General features: G+C 44.0%; 1 long non-coding RNA gene across 6 annotated transcripts in view; it reads right to left on the minus strand.

The window, feature by feature from the left end:
* Nucleotides 1–13885, minus strand: part of LOC120396712 — a 55008-nt gene that overhangs the window by 671 nt on the left and 40452 nt on the right. For 2 of the 6 annotated variants that reach the window (XR_005593315.1, XR_005593312.1), the window contains one exon: nt 8620–9151. This is a non-coding gene — a long non-coding RNA (uncharacterized LOC120396712). Of the gene's footprint in view, nt 1–787; nt 846–1852; nt 1920–3751; nt 3886–5701; nt 5973–8619; nt 9152–13885 lie in introns of those variants that run through there. The other 4 variants (XR_005593307.1, XR_005593311.1, XR_005593313.1 and 1 more) reach the window with 4 other exon arrangements.

Consider the following 13885-nt stretch of genomic DNA (forward strand, 5'->3'; position numbering starts at 1 on the left):
AAGTAGGGCACCTGGAAGGTGGGCCAGGCCCAATTGAAGATGAAGCCCTGCAGGAGGACAAGCTTATAAAGGGAGGACACCCAGAGGAGACAGGGAAGAATTCTGTAATGTCTGTCTTCTTGTTAGAGAATGAAGGAAGGGCCTAGAGAGAAGATGTATAGTAAACCCAGGGATGGGCTGTGGGAAAGGGCAGAAGGAAAGCCAAGTAAAGAGGAGTCAAGGGAAGCAGCAGGAAGGGGGTTTGATGGAACAGACCCTGGCTGCTTGTTCCAGGGGTGAGAGGGTCGTAATGAGGGTTCCCCTAATGATCCACCAGATAAGGTAGTGCAGAAACATCCTTAGTTCAGGCAAGAGAAGGATTATTGAGTATGGAGCTGGGCAGAAAGGGGAAAAGGCCTGGGAGGCATTGAGAGACAGAGAGAGAGAGAGAACACCCCTGCAGAGTCCCAGAACAGTCTGTGGGACCTGGGTAGGGGGTGAAAAGCTGTGGGCTTGAGTCTAATATATTGGACCCTTTGGTTATCCTGGAAGGGAAGAGATTTTAAAGTGAGCTTGAGCATTGGCCTGCTAAACCCAGGGTTGTGAATTCAATCCTTGAGGGGGCCATTTAGGGATTTGGGGATTGGTCCTGCTTTGAGCAGGGGCTTGGACTAGCTGATCTCCTGAGGTCCCTTCTAACCCTAATAATCTATGATTCTAAGGCTGAACTATGAGAAGTGGTGGACCCCGGTGGGACTGGAGTGACAATCAGCAGGGTGCTAGAGAGGACAAGAGCCCCATGTCATACCTTGCATGAGGTGGTGTGCCCGGGGTGAGTCAACTCTTCTACACCATCTTCAGGTTTTCTATAGTACAAATCAGTGTAGTATTTAAGAGCCTGACCAAAGACTACTGAAATCAGTGGAAGACTGAATGGGCTTTGTATCAGGCAGGTCCTAAGTGCTTAGAAGAGATAGAATATAGTAATAACAGTGCATAGCTACATTAAAGAGAGATTGTGAAACATCATTCATGTTGCCAAAGCACATTGAAATCCCTGGATCAAACATGCTATAAAAGAACAAAATATTAAATAATCTCTGCATTAAAACAGAAAGGGAGCAAACTTTCATTCCTTGAGTTAAAAAAATGTCCCTAGGCTGAGAATTTGAGCCTGATTCTCATTTATGCAAAGGTCAATTTACACCACTCTGGCAATGTAAAGAGGCCTTAGTGCAACTGGGAGTCAGGCTCAAAAGCCCCTTTTCATTGTCAGTGGTGTAAATTGACCTTTGTGTAAATGAGAATCAGGTCATTAGGATGTAAATAAGAAACTCCTGAAAATATGTGGTTGCAATGAAATGGCCACAAGATCTTCAACTGGAGCTACTCAGTAATAGTGTCCTCTTAAACACCATCTTGTGTCACTCACATTTTTGATAGCTCTAACTCTCTAGTTTTTTTCCAGTTTGGAAAGCTGGGTTCAAATACTGACTAAGTCACTAAGGTGAGTGAGAATGGAAGATGTTATGCTCCTAGTGGAAATTTGTGCATATCAAAAACCCATCACACTATTTGGCAGAACTGAAAGCATCTGCTCATGCAAAACTTAGGGCTGGAAAAGCGAGGGGTGCTTCGTGTTAAAGCAAAGATGTGGAGGCAGAGCTTGTGGGTCTAGGATTGGTCTGAGGTGTGGATAAAGCTGGAGTAGTATGGTCAGAGAGGTGTGTGTTTGGCCCAGAACTAGAAATGTGTGTGTGTGTGGCTGGGAGTAGACGGTAGAGTTGCTGAAAGGAGGAGGATGTCTGGGACAAGAGAACACTAGGTGCAGGAAATCAAGATTGAGGTACAATGGCAGAAACTTGCATATTACCTGGCCTTTCTAGACATAATTCAAATCAGTACTGCTTGTCTTTTGCTGTACTGGTCACTGAATATACCTGCAACATACGCTTAAAGTAATAATGCTGTTAGAAATGGCAAACTGGAAAGAAAATGCAGCATAGTATGCAATAACCTGTCATCTGCATTTATAACAATGAATGATAGGAGTAGTAGGATGGAAGGGGAAGCACAGAAGGGTCATGGGATTGCAGATCAATAGTTAGGAAATGGTTGAATTAGAATTGTTTGGTCCCTAGTGGAGAATTCTGCTGCTTTAGAGCTATTCAATTACCCACACTATATTCAGAGGGGCTGGTCAATTGTCCTTGTGAGTCATACAGCAAGATAAACAATGCAAGGGGTCAGGTCTCCACAGCTGAGCCACATCCTAAAGGGAAAAGAATCATACCTGCCCTAAATCCAAATGGTATAGCTGGGAAGTGAAGAAAAATCACCTCTTTGTTACCTTGGTGCTTCCAAATTATAGCATCATGTTTAAGGGTCAGTGGTCATATTTCCTGGCTGTGCCATCTGTTTTCAGTTGAACCGGGCTGAAAGTTGGCACGTGGAAAGTAGCACAAGTTGGGGAAAATAATCTTTTTTTAGTGCCAAAGCAGTCCAGAATAGCTTGTCTTTCCTTCTAGCTTTGATAGCGACTTTGATGGCTTTTGAACCTCCTTGAACTAAAAACAGTTTTGAAAAGTGGTTACAATACACGCTCAGTGTGGCTGCTTCTCTTGCCAGTTCTGCGTACTCCACATGCTGCCGCGCTGTGAAGTTATTCCTGGAAGGGCTGCTTCTCAGACAAAATGGAGAACAATGATTTCAAGGCTGGAGACATCAAAGACAGTTTGCCATTGACTTCAATTATTATTAGTTATACTGTGTGCTAGCCTGTAGAAGTGCCAGTGGAGATCGGGACCCCATTGTGGAAGACAATGACCATATGCCGTGAAAAGTCCTGATCTGAAAACATTTCAGTCAAAATAGACAGAGGATATATTGCTATCACCATTTTTTGTCAGATACAGCATTGAGAGTGATTAAGTGACTTTTCTAAAGTCACACAATCTTTAGTAAACCCAGGAACTGAATGTAGATCCATGGAGTGGGGCTCAGGACCATTAGGCTATATTTTTAAGTGCTCAGCATGGGACTAAATTTTCCAAAGATCTCTGCTCCCATTTAGGCACCTAAATAAGGGGTAGAATTTCAAAAGTGCTTGGCTCCCATTTTGACCCTAATGGCCAATGCTCTGAGCCTGTTTAACAAAACTGACCACTTACCTTGGTGCCTTAAATTGGATCTGAGCTGTTTGGAAAATATGGTCTCAATTCTGGATGCTGAACTCTTTGGTAAATCCACAGTAACGCTGATTTACACCAGCCCTCTTTACTTCAGGAGAGATACTTTGATTTACTCCTGCTAAGGATATAGCTCAGAATCTTGGCCCAATTCTGCAAACACATGAGTAGGTCACACTTGAAAACTGGTATTAAGTTTTAGGATCTGGTCCTTTATTTGCACTTGTCTTTAACTCATCTGCTCACTGGCACCAAACTTTTGCACTCAGCTTTACGTAAGTGCCTATTAAAAAAGTAACATGCCTTTTCTTTGCAGTGTTTTCCTTTTTTTATTGACTTGCCTTTGTCAGAGGAAGGGGAGAAAAGTGTACACTTACATATGGATGATTCCATTTCTTAAACAAGAGACTGATGCAAAGAAACATTTCCCCCCACTAGTCTAATTTGGATCTAGGTTAATTGCACTTCTAGCTGATGTCTTTGATTTGCAGTGGGAAAGCCAATGGAAGTCTGAAGCTCAGCAATGATTCTGCATTAACTGTCATGACTCCTTTTTTATAACTGGAGCTAAAGGGAGTACATACCTTGCAGAAGTCTATTGAGAACTCTATGTGGCTGAGCTATTGCTGATGCATGCATATTCTCCTTCAAAGGCAGACTCTATTGTTAGTGTTGATATACACAGCAGCATAGTTGAAGATGCTTTCAGGTGGGAACCCTTGATTGTAACCAAAAGAATCTAGTAAGCATTAAAACATAGTAATGGCCTCTTCAAGAGGCTTATCTTGCATAAAATTTTTGTTGTCTTTTCTTAATAGAAAGCAACTGAGACCCCCTTAATATCATCTTGTCACCTAGGTTGAGGCTTCCAAAGTAGCCTAAGAGAGTTAGCTGCCTGACTGTCATTGAATTTCCCAATGGGATTAGGGCACTTTACTTCATGAGACTCCTTTGAAAATCCCAGGATTAGTTTTTGGCCACTTTACTTCTTACAGATGGGTTGTGACTTACTGCTCAAGGACTTAGGTCCGGCAAGTGTTCCTGGGCTTGGACCACCTGATAAACAATCCAGTGCAAAATGGCATAAGGGCCTTAATCCAATGAAGAGATGGAGAGGGTGGAGGTTGAGGAGCAGCATATCATTGACGAATGTGACCAACTTATCCCTGGCATAACTGCAACCTAGTTGCATCAGGGATTAAATTGTCCCAATATTTCCCAAATAATCTGTCTGAAGGAGGATAAACCGCTGCTCATTGCATGGATTGAATAGTGTTGAGGCTCCCCTGAGACCTATTCCAGCTGGTTCCCAAGAACTCAGTTGGACTCTAGTCTTGTCACTCATGTTCCAGATTCAGCAAGATACTTAAAGGTGTTCCTCACCTTAAGCATGTAAACAGCATTGACTTCACTGGGACTACTCACATGCTTACAGAAAGGCGCACGGATCCTGATCCTCAAAGGTATCCAAGTGCTTAACTCCCATTGGTTTCAATGGATGTTGGGTGTCTTTAGGGTGTGGGCCATGCTCATTAAGTCCCTTGCTGCATTTTTGACCACTTCTATTCAAAACTCTGGCCATCAGGCAAACAAAACTTTCTCAATTTTTCCAACAAAATTTGACATATCTGCTAACATGCCCACGGTCTGATTGAACAGTGATTTGAACTGTGAGTATCAAAATATGACTTGTTTCAATAAGAGAAGTAATTGCAGGACTGTGTGTGCTTTGTACAATACCCCAAATCTTCCTAAAACTGAATTATTTACTGCAGGGGTCGGTAACCTTTCAGTTGTGGTGTGCCAAGTCTTCATTTATTCACTCTAATTTAAGGTTTTGCGTGCCAGTAATACATTTTAACGTTTTTTAAAAGGTCTCTCTCTATAAGTCTATAATATATAACTAAACTATTGTTGTATGTAAAGTAAATAAGTTTTTAAAATGGTTAAGAAACTTCATTTAAAATTAAATTAAAATGCAGAGCCCCTCGGACTGGTGGCTAGGACCCGGGCAGCATGAGTGCCACTGAAAATCAGCTCGTGTGCCATCTTCGGCATGCATGCCATAGGTTGCCTACCCCTGATTTACTGTATTCAGAATTCTGAATTACATGTTGCAAGTACCCACTGGCTCAGAGCCAGTGCTATAACACCAGTTGTGAATCTTCAGTAGAAATAACTCCAAGTTAATAGCAGGAGACCAATAAATAAAGAAATTGAGTAATACAAGCATTCAGAGGAGGAAAATCAATACTTCTGGTAATACATTTTGCCAGCTAATTTTATTGTCAAAATATCTCTTAAATGATTTTGTTAAAGAAGAGCTAAAAGTCACCCCAGCTAAGGAGCTAGAATGTGCAGAATGTATACAGAGACTAGTGTAACACATTCTAAAGAAATACATGTGGAATATAGTGAGCTGCCCTTGGAAATTTGAAATAATTACATTAGATAATTTAGAAATGGAAAAATCAAAGGAAATCTTTTCTTTTTTCTTTAATCAGTGACTTTCATGGGTCGCTCTTGATCTGACATAACAATGACTAATGTGTCTGAGATAGGACAGGAGCTCAGTTTTTCATCTGAAATGGAAAGACGTTGTCAGAGAGTTTTTCTAAATATGCCAATATAAAATGGTATTGTGTATTCTTCGGAACAATTATATTCATTAGGGTCCTATAGATTGTTGTCATGTTCAGGCTCTGGTGCTTCTGCTTTGTAAGTCTTTGGGTCCCTGATTATCAGCATGTTCTTGCCTCAGATTTTCTTCTCTCATCCCCTTTGAAAGGCGAGAGTGAGAATGATCTGAAGAGCAAAAGCAGATGTAAAAGATACAGGGATGCATATTATCTTCTGCAATGCTGCATTAATTGCAAGACTGATACTGCATATGTTGTGATGCTGCAATGCTGCATTTTTTGTAACCTGCATGTTCTCAGCCTAACATTTACATAGTCCCTTGTAAATTAATAGTCAAATTCATGCAGCCTCAGGAAATCCAAATTACACTGTCTGTAAACTTTAATAATAATACTCTACACTATTATTTCAAATGCTGCCTGTGATAGCTCACAGGAGATGATGTCTTAAACTATCCAGATTGGGGAGAACTTGTTTATTTCATTAGAGTTCACACTGTTTGCTGTAAGCTGACCCTGTGGTTTATTATTACTTAGCCACTCTATAGCAGATATCACAAAACACTTTACAAGGAAAGTGTCATTGTCTCCTGTTTACAGATGGAGAAATGGAGTTGCAGGGAAGGGGAAGTGACTTGCCCATTAGGTCAGTGGCCAAGGTAGCAATGGAGCTCAGTCCAATGCCCTATACATTGGACCCAGGAAGTTTCCACTCATGGAAAGCCATTGGATACTATGATGTGTGACAACCAAAAACCCTAAGACAGAGAGAGAGAGAAAGCAAGGCTGATATTTGGGAGGCATGCACAGTTTTGTGCAACTTCTGGATTTGATCTTCTTAGATCTTCCAAGCTAAGCAGAGCTAGGTTTGGTTAATACTTGAATAGGAGACATCTTAGGAAAGAAACATTTTTTAGTGTAATGCAGATGCAGTGTTTGGGTAACATTCTGACTCCCATGATAGATGTGAAGCTCTTTGCTAACTGGAGCTATTTCAGTGCTATGTCCTCTCCACTCAACAGCAGGCAAAGATGACTATTCTGTAGCTGTACTTGTCCCCTCTTTGTGCCTCATAAAATATAATCATGTCGTCCCTGACTTCAGCTCGTTCTCTAATTGGCCAAACTTGTGAGACCTTACACTCAAGTTGAATAAGAGTTCTCTGTTGCTTAAAAGCTTCTCTTTCACCAACAGAAGTTGGTCCAATACGATTTTGCTTCACCCACCTTGTCACTCAAGTTGATGGCATTTCTGTTGGTCTGTTCACCCTCCCAGGCTGATGCCTGGAATAACTTTGCTTCCAGACAGAAAGAAAAGAAATAAGACTGGAATGAGGGTGCATATAGAGCCCTTGGCATGGGGTGTGTGGTGAGAATGGGAAACACTGGTATGGGGTCCCAGGGAGGAGGGGAATGAAGTGACGTAGGAGGAAGGGAACAGTAGAATGAGGGGGCAGCACACAGCTCTGGACATGGGAGGAAGGGATGAGAATTATTCAGTGTCTGGGTGACAAGACTGAGACACCTACATATGTTATCATTCCTGCAAAATGTTACCGTACTCTACTAGGTGTCTGAAGTTGAGGACTCCAAAACTGAGGCACCTAATATTAGGGGTCACTGAAACTTTTGTCTGATGTTGTGAAATGAGTCAGTGAATTCACAATCTAACTCCACATAAGAAGATATCACAATCTAATGCTGTACAAGCTCTAGGTGTCTGCCTATAACATAACATCTGCCACATGGTAATCTCAGCAGAGAGGCTAAGGGATGGGTTGACTGGAGCTATCTTCATGTAACAGATATTCTCTTTGGAACTAGTTTGAGGCACAATGGAATAGAAGTTTCCCCTCCCCCCAACCCAGCGGCCTGTTCTGTGGTTAAATAAGGGACTTCAGTCTCTGGTTATAACCAGCTGAAACTTTTCACTTAAAAAAAATAAAGCTGAGGTTGTATTTTTAGTTATATTGTTTTAAATCTTCTAAAATCATGTATTGCAAAGTGGTTTGGGTTCATTTAATTGAAGGCGTTGTGCAGATAGGTGAAATGACTGAGCATGTTTATGAAGTAATGTGCAAAAATATTTTCTCTAGCTAAAAATATCATATGTATTAATAAAGCCAAACCTGAACTTCTACATTATTCAGAGTTTGAATAGCAGGGGGATTGTAATGGACCTTGATGTTGTTTGACCTTCCCTGCACAACCCTCCTTGAAATCATTGACTTGTTTTCCTTTTTGTCTACAGAGAATGGTATTGATCATGTAAGTTGTCAGGGGATTGGCCAAAAACTGAGCTCCTCACACAGTTTTTACATAGCAGTGGAAGTCAGTGGGCATTTGCCTTGAGGTATAATTACTCCACCTCCGCAAGAGGTGTGGACAGCACGTCTATCACTGTAACTTGCATCGCTCATGGGGGTGTCTTTTTCACACCCCTGAACGACATAAGTGAGATTGACTTAAGTGGTAGTGTAAATCAGAGCCTCGGGATTTGGCAAGAGATTAGAAAAAGGACCATTAAAATCCCAAGGAATGAGGAACCAATTCACAAAACACAACTCAGGTCTGATTCTGATCTCTCACCAACATAAATGAGGAGTAACTCAAGTAAGTCCACAGAGTTATGCCAGCATTAACAATATGAAATCAAATTTGGGAATACTATATATTTTCCCTTTATCTAAAAGAAAGAAAAGTGAAAATTTGCTATTTTGGCGGTAAACTCATAGAAAAATTCTCTCACTGAAAACCTTAAGGCCGTTGTTAGAGTGGAATTGCTATAACACTTCAGAACAGACGAACCCTATCTCTAACAGTGGATAATGACTGACTTCAGAAGGAGATGTAATACCCCCACAATGCATCTGATTGTTCAACACTGGGCCTGATCCTCTTCTCAGTTCTTCTTCCTGGTGTTAATCTCATCAAATAGCATCTGCTCTGTGTTCGCTCCCTCCAGCATGCTCTGTTCAATGTCATATGCTCTCACCACATGCTAGCATGTCTTCCTTTATTACATCTTAATACTTCCTCTTGGGTCGGCCTTTTTCTTTTTTTTGATTCAGTCTTGATCACTAGTTTTTCCTCATATGCACTTTTTTCCCTGTGTAGTGTTACAACTGCAATGTATCGCAGCCATTTGCTGTACACTCCTACTCGTTGCTAATTTGGCTCTGATATGATTGACTGCTCCTGTCCTACAGCCACTAAAAGGCCTGACTCACTAACTGCAGAACATAATTATGTCTCATAGGAAGAGATGTGGGCAAGTGAGGAATCTGCCTGAATCTTGTCAATATCCAGTAGTGCGAGCTGTAGAGTTGCTAACGTCCGTTAAACTCTGTTGGAGAAAAACACAGTTTTTATTTTTTGGTTGGGTACAGCAAAGTTAGATACTTTATTTTTAAGCAATTGCATAGAGGAAGAGAGTGCACTAGGACACAGGGTTGGTTTTTTTTAGGCAGGTTTTTTTTACAGGTAAATAATTATAGCAAGCATTTATATTTGTGTTATATACAATAATAAGCAACAGCTGCATTTTGTTTATATATAGGTTATTTTGATATTTTATTTTTTTTACTTTTATTTAGACTAAAGTTTATATTTTATATTTAACACAAGGTTGCAACAACTTTTTACACAGTTTTTTTACTTGCCTTACACAATTTTTGCTTTTATAAATTTTGCATTATTAGAATAACAGGTAGCCTAACTTTTGCTTACAAAAGAGACTATTTGCATTGAAATTTTTTTAAAATTTCTACTAGTTTTTGCTTTACTTTTACAATTCAGCCAAAGGGCACAGTACTGTAACAGATCTGTGGACAGTTTTACGATGGGAAGCTTGCTTCACTTGGTGACTATTTACAACTTCATGAAGATAATTCAGATGCTGTACTTCAAAAGCCTAGGTACTGACTACCTCAGTCAATGGAGAATCGCTGGTAACTGTTTGTAATATAGGGCTAATGACACAGAGCTGAGCGATTCTGAGCCTATTCTGTAGGGGGAAGTGGTGAACATACAAGGGTATGTCTACACTACAAGACTATTTCGAATCAACTTAAGTCGAATTTGTGGAATCGACCTTATGAAGTCGAATTTGTGTATCCACACTAAATACACTAATTCAACTGTGTGAGTCCACAGTAACGGGGCAAGCGTCGACTTTGAAAGCGGTGCACTGTGGGAAGCTATCCCACAGTTCCCGCACTCCCCGCTGCCCATTGGAATTCTGGGATTTCCCCCCAATGCATGCTGGGGGGAAAAATGTGTCGAGGGTGGTTTTGGGTAACTGTCATCATTGAACCGTCAATCACGCCCTACCTCCCTCCCCGAAAGCACCTGCGGGCAATCTGTTCGTGCACTTTTCTGCTCAGTGACAGTGCGGGCGCCACAGCACTGCGAGCACGGAGCCCGCTGCAGTTATGGCCGTTGTCAACTCCTCGCACCTTATCGTCCACCTCTTCCACAGTCAGCTGCTGAGAAATCGGGCTACTTTTCAATGGTGCTGCGAGCACTGGTGGACCATGGGGGACGTTTTACCAACATCAACATCGGGTGGCCAGACAAGGTTCATGACACGTGTGTTTTCAGGAACTCTGGTCTGTTTAGACGCCTGCAGGAAGGTAGTTTCTTCCCGGACCACAAAATAACTCTTGGGGATGTGCAGATGCCGATAGTGATCCTCGGGGACCCAGCCTACCCGCTAATGCCCTGGCTCGTGAAGCTCTGTGCAGGCGCCTTGCACAGTGACAAGGAACTCTTCAAGTACCAGCGAGCAGCGAGCAGCGTGACCTGTGACTGTTCAGTTTCTTTACAGAGAAGCTGAACCTGCCCCTGTTTCTTTACCAAGTGACCGTTGACTAGCATCTGCAGTTACATACCCCGTCCACCCCGCTTCCCCCACTTCCAACACACGTTTAAAAATAAAACACATGTTCCACTGTGACTTTACAAAGGTTTCTTTATTGATGACTTTGCGTTAAAGGGTTGAAACTGGGACGCAGACTGTGCTGGGTAGGGTGTGCGGTGATGTAAAGACCGCCTCTAAACTCGAGGAATGACAGGCTCCTGCTCCCAGAGCGGTCTGCAGTGCCGGACTGGTTGTTTCAACAGAGCCTGCCATCCCTCCTTTTTGGGACTCTGTGTGCGGGGGCTATGTGGCCTTGTGGCGGGGGAGGACGGATACAGATTCCTCTGCTGCGTGGCTCTGTGGTCCAGGACAGGGACCATTGCATGAGATCCATAACCCCCCTCACCCGCTACAAAGTCACGTACCCCCCCACCCACATAGAACCTGCAAACCACCTCCCATACTGACCAGGGTGCCTACTGACTGCACTGTGTGTGTGACCTGCTGCTGATCCTGCCCCCGTCTCTGTACCCTGCTAAAGATGACTGTCCTATGCAATACCCTACCCCCTTCCCCACCCACCCACCCCTTCAAACGCAGCGTTGTGTAAAAAAGCGTGACGGAAACAGTAATTAACAGAAAAGTATTTTTAATAATTAACCAGACAGTCAGGGGATGAAACTGGGATTGGGGCTAGGGTGAGTCAGGAAGGGAAGGAATTCTCAAAAATTAGGGTATGAGAGCTTTTGGGTACTTGAGCACTCTGCTGGGATGCAGTTACAGTTTTCACGGCCCCTGGCGCCACTCCTTCTGGTTACTTTGGGTGACGGGAGGTATGGGACTTTGTGGCGGGGGAGGGCGGTTGCAGATACACTGCGGGGGGGCTCTGTCCTCCTGGCTGCGGTCCTGCAGAACATCCACAAGGCACCGGAGCGTGTCCGTTTGCTCCCTCATTAGTCCAAGCAGCGTTTGAGTCGCCTGCTTGTCTTCCTCACGCCACCTCTCCTCCCGTTTGCTGTGTGAGCGCTGGTACAGAGAGAGGGTCTCCCTCCACTGGCTCTGCTGGTCCGCCTCGTCTCGGGAGCAGCCCATAACTTCAGCGATCATCTCGTCCCGTGTCTTTCTCTTTCGCCACCTAACCTTTGCCAGCCTCTGTGAGGGGGATGCTGTGGCAGGTCTGGAGACAGTCGAAGCTGTGTGATGGGAAAAAGGGAGTGAATTCCTTGCAAAGATACATTTTTGCGAACAATGAACACAGTCTAGTCTGTGTCTGTGAACAACACCATGCACAGCACCTATCTCGTCCGCACTCCTGCAGCAGGCAATCCTGAAAGCATAAACTCTGCCCCTGTTCTACCCCATCGCAGTGTCCCCCGACCCTTGCACTTCTGGGTTGAGATCCCAGTGCCTGATGGTGCAAATTTCATTGCTGCTGGTGGTTCTGGGTAAATGTAGTCAGACATTCCTTCCTCCGGGAAAGCAACGCCAGACAATCATTTCGAGCCCGTTTTCCCTGGATTGCCCTGGCATACGCCATAGCGTGGCAACCATGGAGCCTGTTTTGCCTTTTGTCACTGTCACCGTATGTGTACTAGATGCCGCGGACAGAGGCGATTCAGCAGCGCTACACAGCAGCATTCATTTGCTTTTGAATGACAGCAGAGATGGTTATCAGCCATATTGCACCATCAACCACGCCAATGTAAATTGGCAAGGTGATGACGGGTAGCTGTCCTATTGCACTACACCTTCTGCTTCTGTCATAGGTGCCCCTGGCTGAGATCAGCCGGGGGCGCAAAAGACAAAACTGGGAATGACTCCCTGAGTCAATCCCTCCTTTATGGTATCTAAAAATAGAATAATTCCTGCATAGAATATGGGGCTAGTGTAGTAGAGATCCAGTGTTTCAGAGAACCAGAGAGCACAGCTGCTCTGTGTCAGATTATTCAGGAATGATGAGCTGCATGGCATTCACAGGGGGTGCTCCTGCAACAACCCCACCTGTTGCTTCCCTCCTCCCCCAGCCTTCCCGGGCTACCGTTGCAGTGTCCCCTGATTTGTGTGCTGAAGTAATACAGAATGCAGGAATAAGAAACAGTGACTTGAAATAAGGGGAAGGCAGCCTCCAGCTGCTATGATTGTCCAGACAGGACATTAAGCAGTGTGTGGGAGAGGAAAACAGCATCCTGCTGCTATGACAGTCCAGAATCTTTTCTTTACACATGAAGGGCGGGGGCTGATGGAGCTCAGCCCCCTGTTGCTATGATGAAGACAGTTAGCAGGCCGTCTACTTATGGGCTGATGACGAGGATGGGTACCAGTCGTATTGCACTACACCATCTACAGCAAGGCTGATGATGATGACGACGGATATCAGTCATATTGCACCGTCAGCCACCCATAAGGGGGGGGTGGAGGATGCTACAGTACAGTGCCGCAGCATCGCGTCTACCAGCAGCATTCAGTACACATAGGGAGACATTTAAAAGAGTCAAGAGACGATTTTTTTTCCTTTTCCTTCTGGGGGTGGGGGGTGGTTGTACATTGACGAGCTATACCCTGAACCGCCGCGGACAATGTGTTTGACCGTACAGGTATTGGGAGCTCAGCCAAGAATGCAAATGCTTTTCGGAGACTGCAGGAACTGTGGGATACCTTGCGTCCTCAGTCCCCCCTCCCTCCATGAGCATCCATTTGATTCTTTGGCTTTCCGTTACGCTTGTCACGCAGCAGCGTGCTGAGTCTCTGCTACGCCGTCTGTCCGGAGATTTTTTAAAAATACTTTGGACCAGGCGTAACATTACAGTAATTCCCCTAATTAGATGCAGGAGTCTCCGAGCGAGATCACCCTGAGGACAGTCACTGAAGGAGATAGAGAGCGCATGCTGCGTGAAAGCCAGCACAAACCAGGGCCCTATGCAGCCGTGCTCGGGGAGGCAATGCTCCCTGAGTACCTCATGAAAGCCTGGCGCGGAAAAGTGTGCTACCACGGAGCACCCAATAAGGCAGCTCTCCCCAGCAACCTCCAGCGGAGGCTTTTCGATTACCTCCAGGAGAGCTTCGTGGAGATCTCCCAGGAGGATTTCTGTTCTATCCCCATATATATAGAGACCTCCTTTTCACATACTTCAGATTCCTGTTATATTAAGAATAAAAGTTTACATGTTTAAAGCACTTACCGACTGCTCCTTCCCCTGATTCAGGGTCCGGGTTAACGGC

The sequence above is a fragment of the Mauremys reevesii genome, linkage group 2 (assembly GCF_016161935.1).
Source record: "Mauremys reevesii isolate NIE-2019 linkage group 2, ASM1616193v1, whole genome shotgun sequence".
Taxonomy (NCBI): domain Eukaryota; kingdom Metazoa; phylum Chordata; order Testudines; family Geoemydidae; genus Mauremys; species Mauremys reevesii.